The following is a 13,983-nucleotide window of genomic DNA, read 5'->3' as shown; positions in this document are numbered from 1 at the left end:
ACAGATCAGTTGCCACGTGCCACTGGTCAACTGACCCGAAGTCCCTAGGCATGGCTGGGTGTTGGCCAGGGAACAGACTGACCCGAAGTCCCTAGGCATGGCTGGGTGTTGGCCAGGGAACAGACTGACCCGAAGTCCCTAGGCATGGCTGGGTGTTGGCCAGGGAACAGACTGACCCGAAGTCCCTTGGCATGGCTGTGTGTTGGCCAGGGAACAGACAGGAGGCCTCCCTAAGCTTTGATTTAGATTATCCACTTGCTAAGGTTAAGGAATTGAGATGGCTTTTATCCTTGCACAGAGTTCCTGCTCTCTGCTATTCACAACATGCCCTGCTGCTGCATTTTAGCATTTATATTCCTTAGTCAAAACAGGAACTGGATTTAAAAAAGTGAGCATTAACGCTTTCCTTCCCAATATTTCAGGTTTTGGTTATAACGTCATTCAAAACCTGCTCAAAGGCTGCAGTAAGCGAACACAGCCATAATGACGCTGTTATAAATGTGTATTACCTCTTTTCAGCAGTTATCCCCTCACTTCTGAAACTATTGTCGCTGCCCACGATTCACTTCCTATTCAGCCATCACCAGTTTATGGGATTCATCGCCCTCTGCTGGTTGTTACAGCCACGTACCAGTAGGGGACGATATTACGCAGCAATATTCCTTAGCTGAAATATAGTTATGGAGAAATTCTAAATATTTCACAACCCCTTAAGAACCAGGCATTTTTTTTTTTTTTGCGCTTTAGTTTTTTAATTTCTTTTCTTCCATGTGCATAACTTCTATTATGCTTCTGTCATTCGAGGGTTTAATTTTTGCGGGATGTATTGTAGTTTTCAATTAAACCATTCATTTTGTCATATAATATACTGAAAAACAGATACAAATAAAAGTGAGTGGAATTAGAAAGAAAGCAGGAATTCTGCAGTTGTTTAGGTTCTGCGTTTATGGCTTACACTTTGAGGAACGTATTACCTGGTGACTTTGTTCCTATGTGTCAGACTGGTTATGGTGATATCAAATTGACACTGATATCTTTTTTTTTACTAGTTTATCTGTTGAGGGCAGAGTAAAGTACTGCAGGCGCTGGGCCTCTCTGACCTTTCTCGGCGCTTTGTCCTTCCCTCAACAGGGCAGATAAGTACGCCTGCGCAGGAGCACGATGCAGGGGAGCGATGAAGCAACAGGAGGGCGGCATTGCAAGAAGATGCTTTGTGCTCCATCACAACTCTTAACAGTATGGATGGCTTGTGAACACCGATTCTGTTAACAACATTGCAGACAAGGCGGCCCATGACCAGACAGGCCCTTTTGGCATTTGCCAGAATTGCCAGATGTCCAGTCCGGCCCTGCCAGTTACTGAATCTAAATCAGCAGCTTACAACACTGAGCTCCATTGACAATATAGAAAGGAGTTTGCTGCTGACTAAACAGGTGGTCTCTGGGGTGGATGTGGTGGGATATGTAGTATGGAGGGGCAGGACAGTGAGGCAGCTAGCTGGGTGACATTTAGTAGGCAGGGTGAAGGGAAGAGTGTCAGGGAGACTAGTCTTGATCTGTAACAACAAGGTTGCTAAATTGGCAGATGAGGGGGTGTCAGAATAGGGGTAGCAATGCTGCAGCAATACAGGTCCTCTGGAAACCGGAGGAGTGTCTGCTCCAGAAATGAGTTCAATAGGGGAGCAGGGCCGACCAGCAGGTGGTGGTACTGGGGGACTCTCTTAATTCGAGAACAGATTACTGTGATGATGTACAGATTACAATACAGGAGGGGAAGATAGTGTACACAGAGACCTGGGCCAAAGTAAGGGTACCGTCACACAGTGCCATTTTCATCGCTACGACGGTACGATTCGTGACGTTCTAGCGATATCGTTACGATATCGCAGTGTCTGACACGCAGCAGCGATCAGGGATCCTGCTGAGAATCGTACGTCGTAGCAGATCGTTTGGAACTTTCTTTCGTCGCTTGATCACCCGCTGACATCGCTGGATCGTTGTGTGTGACACCGATCCAGCGATGTGTTCGCTTGTAACCAGGGTAAACATCGGGTTACTAAGCGCAGGGCCGCGCTTAGTAACCCGATGTTTACCCTGGTTACCAGCGTAAACGTAAAAAAAACAAACAGTACATACTCACATTCCGGTGTCTGTCCTCCGGCGTCTCAGCTTCTCTGCACTGTGAGCGCCGGCCAGCCAGAAAGCGAGCACAGCGGTGACGTCACCGCTCTGCTTTCCGGCTATGGTGCTTACACAGTGCAGAGAAGCAGAACGCCGGGGGACAGACACCGGAATGTGAGTATGTACTGTTTGGTTTTTTTACGTTTACGCTGGTAACCAGGGTAAACATCGGGTTACTAAGCGCGGCCCTGCGCTTAGTAACCCGATGTTTACCCTGGTTACCCGGGGACTTCGGCATCGCTCCAGCGCCGTGATTGCAAAGTGTGACCGCAGTCTACGACGCTGGAGCGATAATCATACGACGCTGCGACGTCACGGATCGTGCCATCGTAGCGATGAAAATGGCACTGTGTGACGGTACCCTAATGAAAGAGGGTTTGGCATAGGAGGAGGTGTTAGACCAGTCAATGGAGAGAAGCGGAAGATAGGTACAGAAAATTACATAAAATGCATGTACACTAATTCCAGAAGCATCATCATCAAGATGGAGGAATTAGAATTAATATTGTTGGAAGAAAATTATGATATGGTTGGGATAACTGAGACATGACTGGACGAGAGCTGTGACTGAGCCATTACCTTACAAAGCTATAGTCTGTTCAGGAAGGATCATAAAATAAATGAGGAGAAAGAAGGGTCCAGGGGTCTTTATGGGTAGAAATAAGTGGAGGGAGAAAAAATAAAATACTAATAATTATTATTTATGATTATAGCGCCATTTATTCCATGGCGCTTTACATGTGAGGAGGGGTATGCATAATAAAAACAATACAGTAATCTTAAACAATACAAGTCACAACTGGTACAGGAGGTGAGAGGACCCTGCCCGCAAGGACTCACAATCTACAAATCTTTAAATGACATGGAAAATTATACAAGGCTATAATGAAAAACAATTACCTTTCACAAATGGTGCAGGACCCAACAAGAATGGTATCATTTCTAGACCTAATATTTACCAATAGACCAGACAGAATATCAATATGGGTTGGGAGTCACTTGGGAAATACTGGTGTCACACACAGTGTAGGAGACTAAGTGCAACCTGAAGGCTTGAAGGGAAGGAACCCACCTAGGCAGATCTAAAGTCACCCTGTCTGCCCTAAACATCTCTATATAGGTTCTGCACCTATCACTGAGCAGGAACCTAATGGCTGCCTGACCCTGGCAATAAGCTCTGCTTAGGGAAGGATAGGATTTTCTAGTCAATGCCCACTACCACTAAAGACAGCTGGGATAGACAAACAAGAGGAAAACTTATCTTGAGTAGAGGCAGAGATGTAACACAGATGTCCTCCAGCAACACCAAAGAGGAAGATAGCCGACTGCTATAGCTCCAAGCCTCAACAGGGGAAAATGGAAATATCACCGGCGATTCGCAGCAGCAGGCTGGAAGTCTATAAACACCCAGGTACAGGTGTGTCAATTAGAGCTGGAGAAAGGTTGCTACTGGGTCAAAGAGTCAGAAAGGTTAAGAAGGTGTCTGCAAAGCCAAAGACCTTCTGCATCTAGATACAGTACAACTGCAGCTTCTGACATACCTGTCACAGTACCCTCTTCTACAAGTGGCCTCCGGACACTCAGGACCAGGTTTCTCAGGATAATAGTTGTGAAATGAATGAACCAGCCTGGGGTCATTCACCTCTGCTGCCGAGACCCACATCCTTTCCCTTGGATCGTAACCCTTCCAGTGCACCAAGTATTGTAAGGTATGATGTTGGAGGAGAGAATCTATAATCCTTGAAATCTGAAACTCAAGAGCTCCATCAGCCACTACTTGGGGAGGCGATAGAAGTGAGGGCTCAAGAGGTTCCACTTACTTTTTGAGCAAAGATCTATGGAAGACATTGTGGATCTTAAGAGCCTGAGGCAGCTCAAGATGAAATGCTGCTTGATTAATAATGGCAGTTATTATATAAGGACCAATAAATCTAGGTCTCAGCTTGCAGGAAGGAACCTTCAACTTGATATTCCTGGTAGACAACCACACAGAAGTCATTCACATGCAGGTCGGGACCTGGCAAGCGTTTTCTGTCAGCCATACTTGTGTACATGTCTCCCATAATCTTCAAATTAATCAGAACCCCCCGCCACACTGAGGAAAATGACAAAGCAAAACGTTCCTCTTCCGGAACTCCCAAAGCCCCTCCCAGCTAAAAGTACCAAACTGCGGATGGTAACTGTATGCACCAAAGAATGGTGACCTGCCCGTAGATTCTTGCCGATGATTATTGATAGCAAATTCTGCCAGCGGTAAGTAGGATGCCTAATCCTCCTGATTTTTGGAGACAAAACACCTGAGATAGGTCTCCAAATTCTGGTTAATTAGCTTGGTCTGTCCATTCAACTGGGGATGGAAGGTAGAGGAAAAAGACAGCTGCCCCCCAGTCGAGAACAGAACGCCCTCCAGAACTTGGAAACAAACTGGGTTCCCCTATCTGATGCCACATCGGAGGGAACAAGCCCTATCTTTTTGTATATCTACAACTGCCATGCTGTTATCTTGACTCTCCTGATGAACCCAGGCATGTGGGGGAAACGCGTCGAGAGGTGTTTTATGGATCTTGTTCGCCCTGAGTCACTCTGTGAGCCACTACTCCTGGATACATGAGCGGCAGGGGATGTTTAAATATAGCAGATGAGTATACCATGATCACTATTAATATGTGTCTTTGGTACTAATTATATTCCCCATTGAACTTGCTTTATCAATTCATGACAAAACATATCTAGGTGTATGTGGTGGCGTTCTTTATTATTCATTGTATGGTATGAGTATTATCTATTATTTGATCATCAGTCTGATTATTAGTCAGTCTACAACAGTGCTGGTGACACTTTATGCATGCATTTGTTGTTATTTGTCCTATGGTTGCAACTTTATTATTTTTTGTGTCATATTTATTGATATCGTGATTAGGACATCTTTCCTTTACCTTACATCACACTGTGGGGGCTGGGCCTGAGCTGCTGTTTAATTGGCATTACATATTTGCACACGTTGTTATCAGCCACCTGGCCTTCTGTTTCAAACCCTATCCCTTATAGGGAGATAGTAGGAGACCAGGGACAGCCATCGTACGAGCGGGGGCGCCATTCTCGTTTTTTTCTCAGGGTGCCAACCTCCGCATCTAGGTAGGATTTGTCCTTAGGGTGTTAATTTTCAGTTGGTAGGGATATTGCACCTGCATCTATACACCCTTACAGCTTAGGACCATATATCACGAGTTTTATATCACTTTTATAGTATATTTAAGTGACTTATGTGTGGTATCTTACCAGCATTGGTTGTTTAGTAAATTTATTTAGGGGATCATATCCTTTCCCCTGAAATTTCGTGTAATACTGATCTATTGGATAGGGTGTTTTCGGTTTTTAGAGGATTATCGAATAAAAATTTTCTATTTTACGGGGGTTGGTTCTGTTCGTAAGCCACATCGGAGGGAACCCCATGAAGCTTCACAATCTCATTAATAAACACCCGAGCAAGAGTCTTGGCATTCGGAAGTGCCAGTAATGCAACTAAATGAACCATTTTACTGAACCTACAGTATCTACAGTCACTAAAACCACAATCTTGCCTGCAGATACAGGTAGATCAGTAATAAAATCCATTGACAAGTGTGTCTATGGTCTACTAGGAATAGGTAGTGGAAGAAGGGTACCAGACTGACGGGTATGCGATACTTTAGAACATGTGCAGATACTACAAGCAGCTACATGTTCAACCACATCCTGATGCAACCCCAGCCACCACAAATGACAAGAAAGGAGGTCCACGGTTGCCTTACCACCTGGATGACCAGCGGCACAAATTTGGTGGCACAAATAACCTTCCTGGAGGGCAGGAGGCTGGGGTGTTTCCCTGAGCCTCCAATATCTCACCCTTTAGCTCAGGGTGCAATGCCAAAATGACTACCCCTTCTGCATCAGCTTTGACATTTTTGACCCCCGGATGGAAAGTGACCACAAAATTGAACCTAGTAAAAAACAGGGACCATCTAGCTTGCCTAGGATTGAGACGTTTAGCTGATTGAAGATATGACAAGTGCTTAATGTCAGTGATAACAGTAATTGGATGGACCGCCCCTCCAACCAATGTAGCCATTCTTCAAATGCCAATTCAATTGCCAAAAGTTCCCTATTACCCACATTTTTTAGAAAAGAAGGCGCATGGACGCAATTTACCAGGGGATGGACCATGAGACAACACAGTCCCAACCCCCACCTCCGACGCATCAACCTCCGAAACAAAGGGCTGGAAAACCTTGGGTTGACTGAGTATAGGAGCCATGGAAAAACAGCTCTTAAGGGAGGAAAAAGCCCGCAGGTCATCGTCCGACCATTTGGAAAAGTCAGACCCTTTCCTTGTCATGTCAGTAAAGGGTTTCATAATTGCTGAATAATTCCAGATGAATTTCCGGTAAAAATTGGTAAAGCCCAAAAAATGTTGTGCGGCCTTTAAGTTCTCGGGATGGTCCCAATCAAGGACAGGACGGATCATCTCCAGATCCATCCGAAAACCTGAAGATGACAACAGGTACCCCAAAAACTGCACCTCCTGGATGGCGAAAACACATTTTTCTAGTTTGGCAAATTATGATTTGTTATCGCTTAATATTTGTAGCACCTGTTTAACATGCCCACGATGTGTCTCCACATTAGGAGAGTAAACCAAAATATCATCTAGATAGATCATCACAAACCTGCCCACCAAATGATGGAAAAGATCATTGATGAAAAGCTGAAATACCGCAGGTGCATTTGTAAGGTACTAGCCGGGCTCCTTATTCCCATCCTTGTCTGCATGGTTCCTCATCCCCATCCTTGTATGTATGGCCCCCATGAGAAAAGCATAAAAAAAATCCTACTTACCTTCCCTGCAAGCCCTTGCAGAATCTCGTTCCGGTGCCATCAGCTCCTGCGGCCGAGCGATCATGTGTCCCCGCTCATTAAGGTAATGAATATTCACCTATCTCCATGCCTATGGGAGTGGAGAGAGGTGAATATTCATTACCTTAATGAGCGGCCACCCGTGAGAGCCCGGCACCTGCTGGAAGCCAGCGGCTATAACTGTGCACGCTCTATAAGAGAAATGAATATTCATTGCCAGTGCAGTGAATATTCATTTTTCTTAAGCAGCGGGCACAGGCTTTAGCCACAGCTGCCGGCTCCTTTGACCCACTGCTCGGCCGCTCCCCCTCCCCTGCGGTAAACTGGAACAATGACTCGTGTATAAGCGGAGGGGGGCATTTTTTTGTGCTGAAAAACTTGGCTTATACACGAGTACATACGGTAATTCCTGCCTGACCCTGGCAATAAGCCCTGCTTAGGGAAGGACGGATGAGCACTAGTCCATCTCCTCTATCACTAAAGACAGCTTGGATAGACAAACAAGGGGAACACTTATCTTGAGTAGACTCAGAGATGTGACACAGATGTCCTCCAGCAACACCAAAGGAGAACATAGCCAACTGCTATAGCTCCAAGTCTCAACAGGGGAAAAAGGAAATATCACTAGTGATTCCCAGCAGCAGGCTGGGAGTCTATAAACCCCAAGGTCCTGGAGTGTCAACTAGAGTTGGAGAAAGGTTGCCACTGGGTCAAAGAGTCAAAACTATTAAGGGGTTGTCTGCAAAGCTAAACGCAGAGACCTTCTGCAGCTATATGCAGTGCCACTGTCTGCAGCCTCTGACATACACGTGACAACTGGTGACAAAATAATAAGTTTTCACGTATCCTTTAATAAGATGTATAGTATTGGTTACCAGAACATTAAACTTCAGGAAGGCGTATTTCCAACGGCTGAGAAATGATCTTAGTGCCAAAAACTTGGACATGGTCCTGACAAATAAAATTACACAAATTACACAAATGGGAAACATTTTTAAACATCCTGACTAGGAATATATATTATTTGGTAATAAACAAGCTAGAAATAGCAGAAAACCACTATGGCTGTGCAATAAACGACAAAAAGAAAGAGTTTGCAGAATTAAAGGAAGTGAGGAGGTATTAATTATAGAGAAAATAAATTGGGTAAAAAACAAATCAAGGCAGCAAAGGCCAAGAGAGATTGAGAGAGAGAGACAAAAAGTAAAAATAAATCAAAAATATTTTTCAACCTTTTTCAACAGTAGCAGACTCAAAAACTATAGTGTGACCCCTACAAAAATAACCTGGGCAAAATGGAGGAAGGGAATAAGGGAAGACAAATCTACAAAAATGCCTTCTTCTCTACAGTATGTTCACATGACATAATCAGGGATACCAGAAATTCTCAATTAAATATCATCTGCTTACCCCAGCAGGAAATATGGCGCCACCTCAAAACATTAAAGGGAATCTGTCACCAGGCTTCTGCTGTCCCATCTGAGAGCAGCATTATGTAGGTGTGGAATTACAGTGATGTGTCACCTACAGGGCTGCTTGATGCAGTTTTGATAAAATCACTGTATTATCATCTGCAGATCTACCAGAGTTCTCTGAATGCTGTGCTCCGTAGGCAAAAAGCTGTCAATTAGTTTTGGGGCGGGGTTATACAGAGCTCATGAACATGCTTGATTACCTGGCGGCAGGTTTACTAGTCCTCTAGGGATAATCTCCTGTTGATAAAACTGATTTTATAAAAACCATACAAAGCAGCCCAGTAAGGGACACATCGTTGCAATCGGGGTCTCTGTCTCTACATCAGATAGCAAAAGCCTGGTAACAGATTTCCTTTAAAATAAAAACACCACTGCGCCCAGATGACATTCATCTCCAAGTACTACGGAAATTAAGTACTGTTATAGACAGACCATTATTTCTAATATGTACAGATTCCGTAATAACAGGTTTTGTATCACATGGCTGGCACATTGCTAATGTGGTGCCAATATTCAAAAGGACAGGGGACAATATTCAGAAGGAAAGGAAAAAAATCTGATCCTGGAAACTATATGCTTGTAAGTTTAGCCTCTTGTAAGGTGGCTGCCGGACAAGTCCTTGAGGGGAGATATGTATCACCGAGATTGGTAGCCTTGCTGGTGTAAGCCCGCAAAAAGCAGGGTCCAGCAAGTATAGTGCAGAGAGAGTTAATAGGGTGTGTCAAAGGCCAGGTTTATGAAAAGTCAGAGAGATGAGTGGGACTGTCTGCTCACATATTCTCTCTGGGTGTGTGTTATGGCAAATAAAATGGAGACCAGTTGTATCATCGTTGGATGGTGAGTGGAGGTGTGCAGACCTCCAGTGTTGTCAGTCTCCTGCCAGAGACTTAGAGCTGGACACATTGTGCTGCTCAGGTGAGCCCGGACTGTCACGTAGGTGCTTATTTACAGGGATTATTTATTTTGTGTTCCTTATGCCAAGAGGCTGCTTTTATGTTTGTTTCATTTATGAAGTTTTAATAAACCATCCTGCATGATTTAAGAACTTGGTACCGGTGAACAACTCAAGCGCTGCCAAACTAGTGGAATCTTTAGGCTAAGTGCACACGTTGCAGAATTGCCACGGAAATTTCCGCGGCAATTCTGCAGCTCCTGCCGCGGGTATATCGCATGCGGAATTGGCATGCATATTCCCACAGAAAACTAGCGTTTTGCAAGCATAATTAGCTTGCAGAATGCTAGCGTTTTCCAGCGATCTGTAGCATCGCTTGGAAAACTGATTGACAGGTTGGTCACACTTGTCAAACATAGTGTTTGACAAGTGTGACCAACTTTTTACTATTGATGCTGCCTATGCAGCATCAATAGTAAAAGATAGAATGTTAAAAATAATAAAAAAAATAAAAAAAATGGTTATACTCACCTTCCGCAAACAGCCGATCTCCTCAGCGGCTTCCGTTCCTATAGATGGTGTGTGTGCAGGACCTTCGATGACGTCGCGGTCACGTGACCGCGACGTCATCGCGGTCATGTGATCGCGACGTCATCGCAGGTCCTTCACACACACCATCTATAGGAACGGAAGCGGCCACGTGCACCACTGAGAGGCGGGAAGGCTCCGGGGCCATCAGAGGGTGAGTATATCACGATTTTTTTATTTTAATTCTTTTTTTTAACAATTATATGGTGCCCAGTCCGTGGAGGAGAGTCTCCTCTCCTCCACCCTGGGTACCAACCGCACATGATCTGCTTACTTCCCGCATGGTGGGCATAGCCCCATGCGGGAAGTAAGCAGATCAATGCATTCCTATGTGTGCGGAATCCCCACGATTCCGCAAATTTAATGAACATGCTGCATTTTTTTCTGGAATGCGATTCCGCTCAGGAAAAAAATGCAGCATGTGCACAAAAAATGCGGATTGCATTCTATTAAATAGGATGCTTAATGTGAGCGTTTTTTTCACAGTTTTATAGCGTTTTTATAGCGAAAAACCGCGAAAAAAACGCAAAAAATCTGCTATGTGTGCACATAGCCTTACACTCTACTCACTCTAAAGATGTTATCCTAGAGTATCTGACTAAGAATAACCTCATTATCCAGCATCAATATGGGTTTCATCTAGATAAATGTTATGTGCTTGTGCCGAGGAAATAGACGCTCATGACAAAAACCTACTTTTGCCTCTATAAAGTCCGTAGTGTGACCAATGTACTCAATTTTGAGCAGTAAAGACATAGCAGAGAGAAGCGACCAAGGTTATAAGGGAATAGGTGGACTGCAATACCAAGATGGGTTTTTTAGTTTACTTACTTCCATATTCCACAGCGTTTCACAGACATCATCACTGTCCCCATTGGGGCTCACAATTTAAATTACTATTCATCATGGAGTGTGGGAGGAAATGTGGAAGAACATACAAACTCCTTGCCTCCTTGGTGGGATTTGAACCCAGGACCTCAGCACTTCAGAGCAACAGTGCTAGTAACCACTGAGCCAGTACAGAGATTTTTCAAATTAACATTTTACAAATTGGTCTGCAACAATGAAAAGGCAAAATCCTCCACATCTAGTGGACAGAAAGCTGAATCATCCACGCAGATTCTTTTCTGTAAGAGCAGTGAAATGATGGAACTCTGCCAAATGATGTTGTCACAGTTGATTCACTACAAAAGTACAAGGAAGGCCTGGATGCTTTTCTTAAAAAAAAATATTACAGGTTATGGGCACTGATTTCTGTGGTGGAATATTGATCCAGGAAACTAGTCTGATTACCGTAAGTGGAGTTGGGAAGTAATTTATACCCTAATATGAGACAATTAGCATGTCTCAAGGAATTTTTGCTTTCCTCTGGATTAACATGTTAGATTAGTCGATGGACTTAGGTGTACTTTCAACCTTAAAATCTATGAAACTATTTGATGAGCTCATAGCCTCAGGTTATATTCTTGTCTGACTTTAGAAAACCATTATTTGTGCAGATTTTTGCGGATTTGCCCTGAACCCAGCACTACGCTCTTCACTGGCCTAACCTGAGCAATCTGTAAAATAATACATTAACAGACATAAGACATGTGGCACTCCATAGAAATCAAGGCTTGATTACACAGGTCAACAAAAAAAAATTTTTTTTCTGGTGTCCAAAATATTTTAATGAATTTGGGGTATTTTTGGGGTGCTGATTCTGAATATGCTATCAGTTTTGCCAGATTGGCTCAAGTTTTTGAGATTTTTGGTATCTTATTTATAGCACTTGTTGGTAAATGCGACGCATCATCTCATTAATTTCTTTGGATTAGTACTTGAACTGAGCAGTTCTCAATATAGTTTTGTGTTAATTAGTGTTCTAAAAGTTTGTTCATAGCTTGATTTTTGCACTAACTTTATGTTGTTGTCTGTTTTCCAGTGAAAAGCATGAACTCATCAAGAAGAAGTTGTCTTAACGATCCAGACTCATTCTGTTACATTTGTGGTGAATACACACTGCCAAAACATAGAAGAAACATAACAGACTTCGTAAAAAAAGTGTATTTTGCCTATTTTGGGGTTATGCTTGGGGACCAAGACAAGTTTTGGGCACCACACATAGTGTGCAAAGTATGTATCGAATTATTACGAAAATGGAGCAAAGGACAAAGAAAAAGCTTCAAATTTGGTGTTCCAATGGTGTGGAGAGAGCCAAAAAATCATCATTATGACTGTTATTTCTGTGCAGTGCAAGTGCAAGGATTCAATAAGCATAAGAAACGAAAATGGGAGTAACATGGAATCTGCAAGAAGGCCTGTCCCTCATTGTGAAGATGTGCCTGTACCTGTGTTTACCATAAATAACAGTCATCATGATGATTTTTTGGCTCTCTCCACACCATTGGAACACCAAATTTGAAGCTTTTTCTTTGTCCTTTGCTCCATTTTCGTAATAATTCGATACATGCTTTGCACACTATGTGTGGTGCCCAAAACTTGTCTTGGTCCCCAAGCATAACCCCAAAATAGGCAAAATACACTTTTTTTACGAAGTCTGTTATGTTTCTTCTATGTTTTGGCAGTGTGTATTCACCACAAATGTAACAGAATGAGTCTGGATCGTTAAGACAACTTCTTCTTGATGAGTTCATGCTTTTCACTGGAAAACAGACAACAACATAAAGTTAGTGCAAAAATCAAGCTATGAACAAACTTTTAGAACACTAATTAACACAAAACTATATTGAGAACTGCTCAGTTCAAGTACTAATCCAAAGAAATTAATGAGATGATGCGTCGCATTTACCAACAAGTGCTATAAATAAGATACCAAAAATCTCAAAAACTTGAGCCAATCTGGCAAAACTGATGACATATTCAGAATCAGCACCCCAAAAATACCCTAAATTCGATGAAATATCTTTGGCACCAAAAATGCTGTTGACCAGTGTTATTATTATCTTCTAAAACTGCCCCAAATTGCATACTTATAGTGTTTGTGCTAATAGCGGGGTTTAGTGCTTAAAGTTAACATCCAGTTTAGAACACTTTTGACATATAATAAAATAGCAGAAGTTTTGATTAAAGCTGCAATGTTTCCCCCCAAAACCTGACATGGCTGTTGGCCAAACAATGTTCGGCCATTCAGTCGGCCAGTCGGCACCCATTAGTTGGTCTCGTTGGGGCCCATTGCAAAACTGGATTCGGGCGTGTACGCCAACGGGGGCATGGACTATAATGTGTAACAACCCTGCCGGCATCACTGCATGGCCTTCCATTCCCCACCTGCCTGTTACATCAACTCACTCACCCTGTGCCATGCTGTGAGATCTGTCTGCTGCCGGCTCCATGCCGTGTGCTCCATGGCCGCTTACTCTGTGTACATTTCCTGGCTGTGTGCATAGGGGGGCGGCGCCAGCAACTCCGGATTCTTATTGAGACTGTGTGCACCTCCCTAAGGTGTCCCTGGCCAATAGCCTAGAGGCCTCTGATACTAAAGGCATCGTCACCCATTGGAGGACGCTGGAGCAAACTATTTCCCTCAGTTAGCATTTGCTACTGAGCTGCCAGGTCGTGTCTGTTTCCTGTGCAATACGCAGGCCTTTATCTGTGTTCTGTTTGTGTCTCTGTGTACGCCACCCTGTGGGGCATTGTACCCTAGTCTGAATCTGTGTTCCGTTACTTCTGTGTCCGAACTCTGTTCTATGTCCATTCCTGTTCCTTCTTTGTTTGTTTACCATTCTCACTCTGCTGTGTCTACCTCTGCATTACCTCTCTGCTCTGCTTGCCACTATCAGTGGCTCTGCATCTCTCTGCTCTGTTCGCCACTACCTGTGGCTATGTGCTTCCCTGCTCAGTTCTGCAACAACCTGTGGTTCTGTGCCTCTCAGCTTTGCTCGCCACAACCTGTGGCTCTGCACCCTCTGGCACTTGGCTTTGCCTCCTGCGGTTCTGGCTCTTGGCGTTGTCT

The 13,983-nt window shown here is 43.8% G+C and overlaps 1 protein-coding gene across 2 annotated transcripts in view; it reads right to left on the bottom strand.

Annotated features, from left to right (window-relative positions):
• Positions 1–13,983, bottom strand: part of LOC143765175 (phosphatidate phosphatase LPIN3-like) — a 133,094-nt gene that overhangs the window by 86,439 nt on the left and 32,672 nt on the right. Inside the window, exon 1 of one of the 2 annotated variants that reach the window (XM_077251590.1) lies at positions 510–582. The exons of the other annotated variant lie outside the window; for it this stretch is intronic. The gene's annotated coding sequence lies outside the window, so the exon portion shown is untranslated. Of the gene's footprint in view, positions 1–509; positions 583–13,983 lie in introns of those variants that run through there. 2 annotated transcript variants of the gene reach the window in all.

The sequence above is a fragment of the Ranitomeya variabilis genome, chromosome 4, assembly GCF_051348905.1.
Source record: "Ranitomeya variabilis isolate aRanVar5 chromosome 4, aRanVar5.hap1, whole genome shotgun sequence".
Classification (NCBI taxonomy): domain Eukaryota; kingdom Metazoa; phylum Chordata; class Amphibia; order Anura; family Dendrobatidae; genus Ranitomeya; species Ranitomeya variabilis.
Note: the sequence above shows the minus strand (reverse complement) of the source record. Positions and strands in the feature narration are given on the sequence as shown.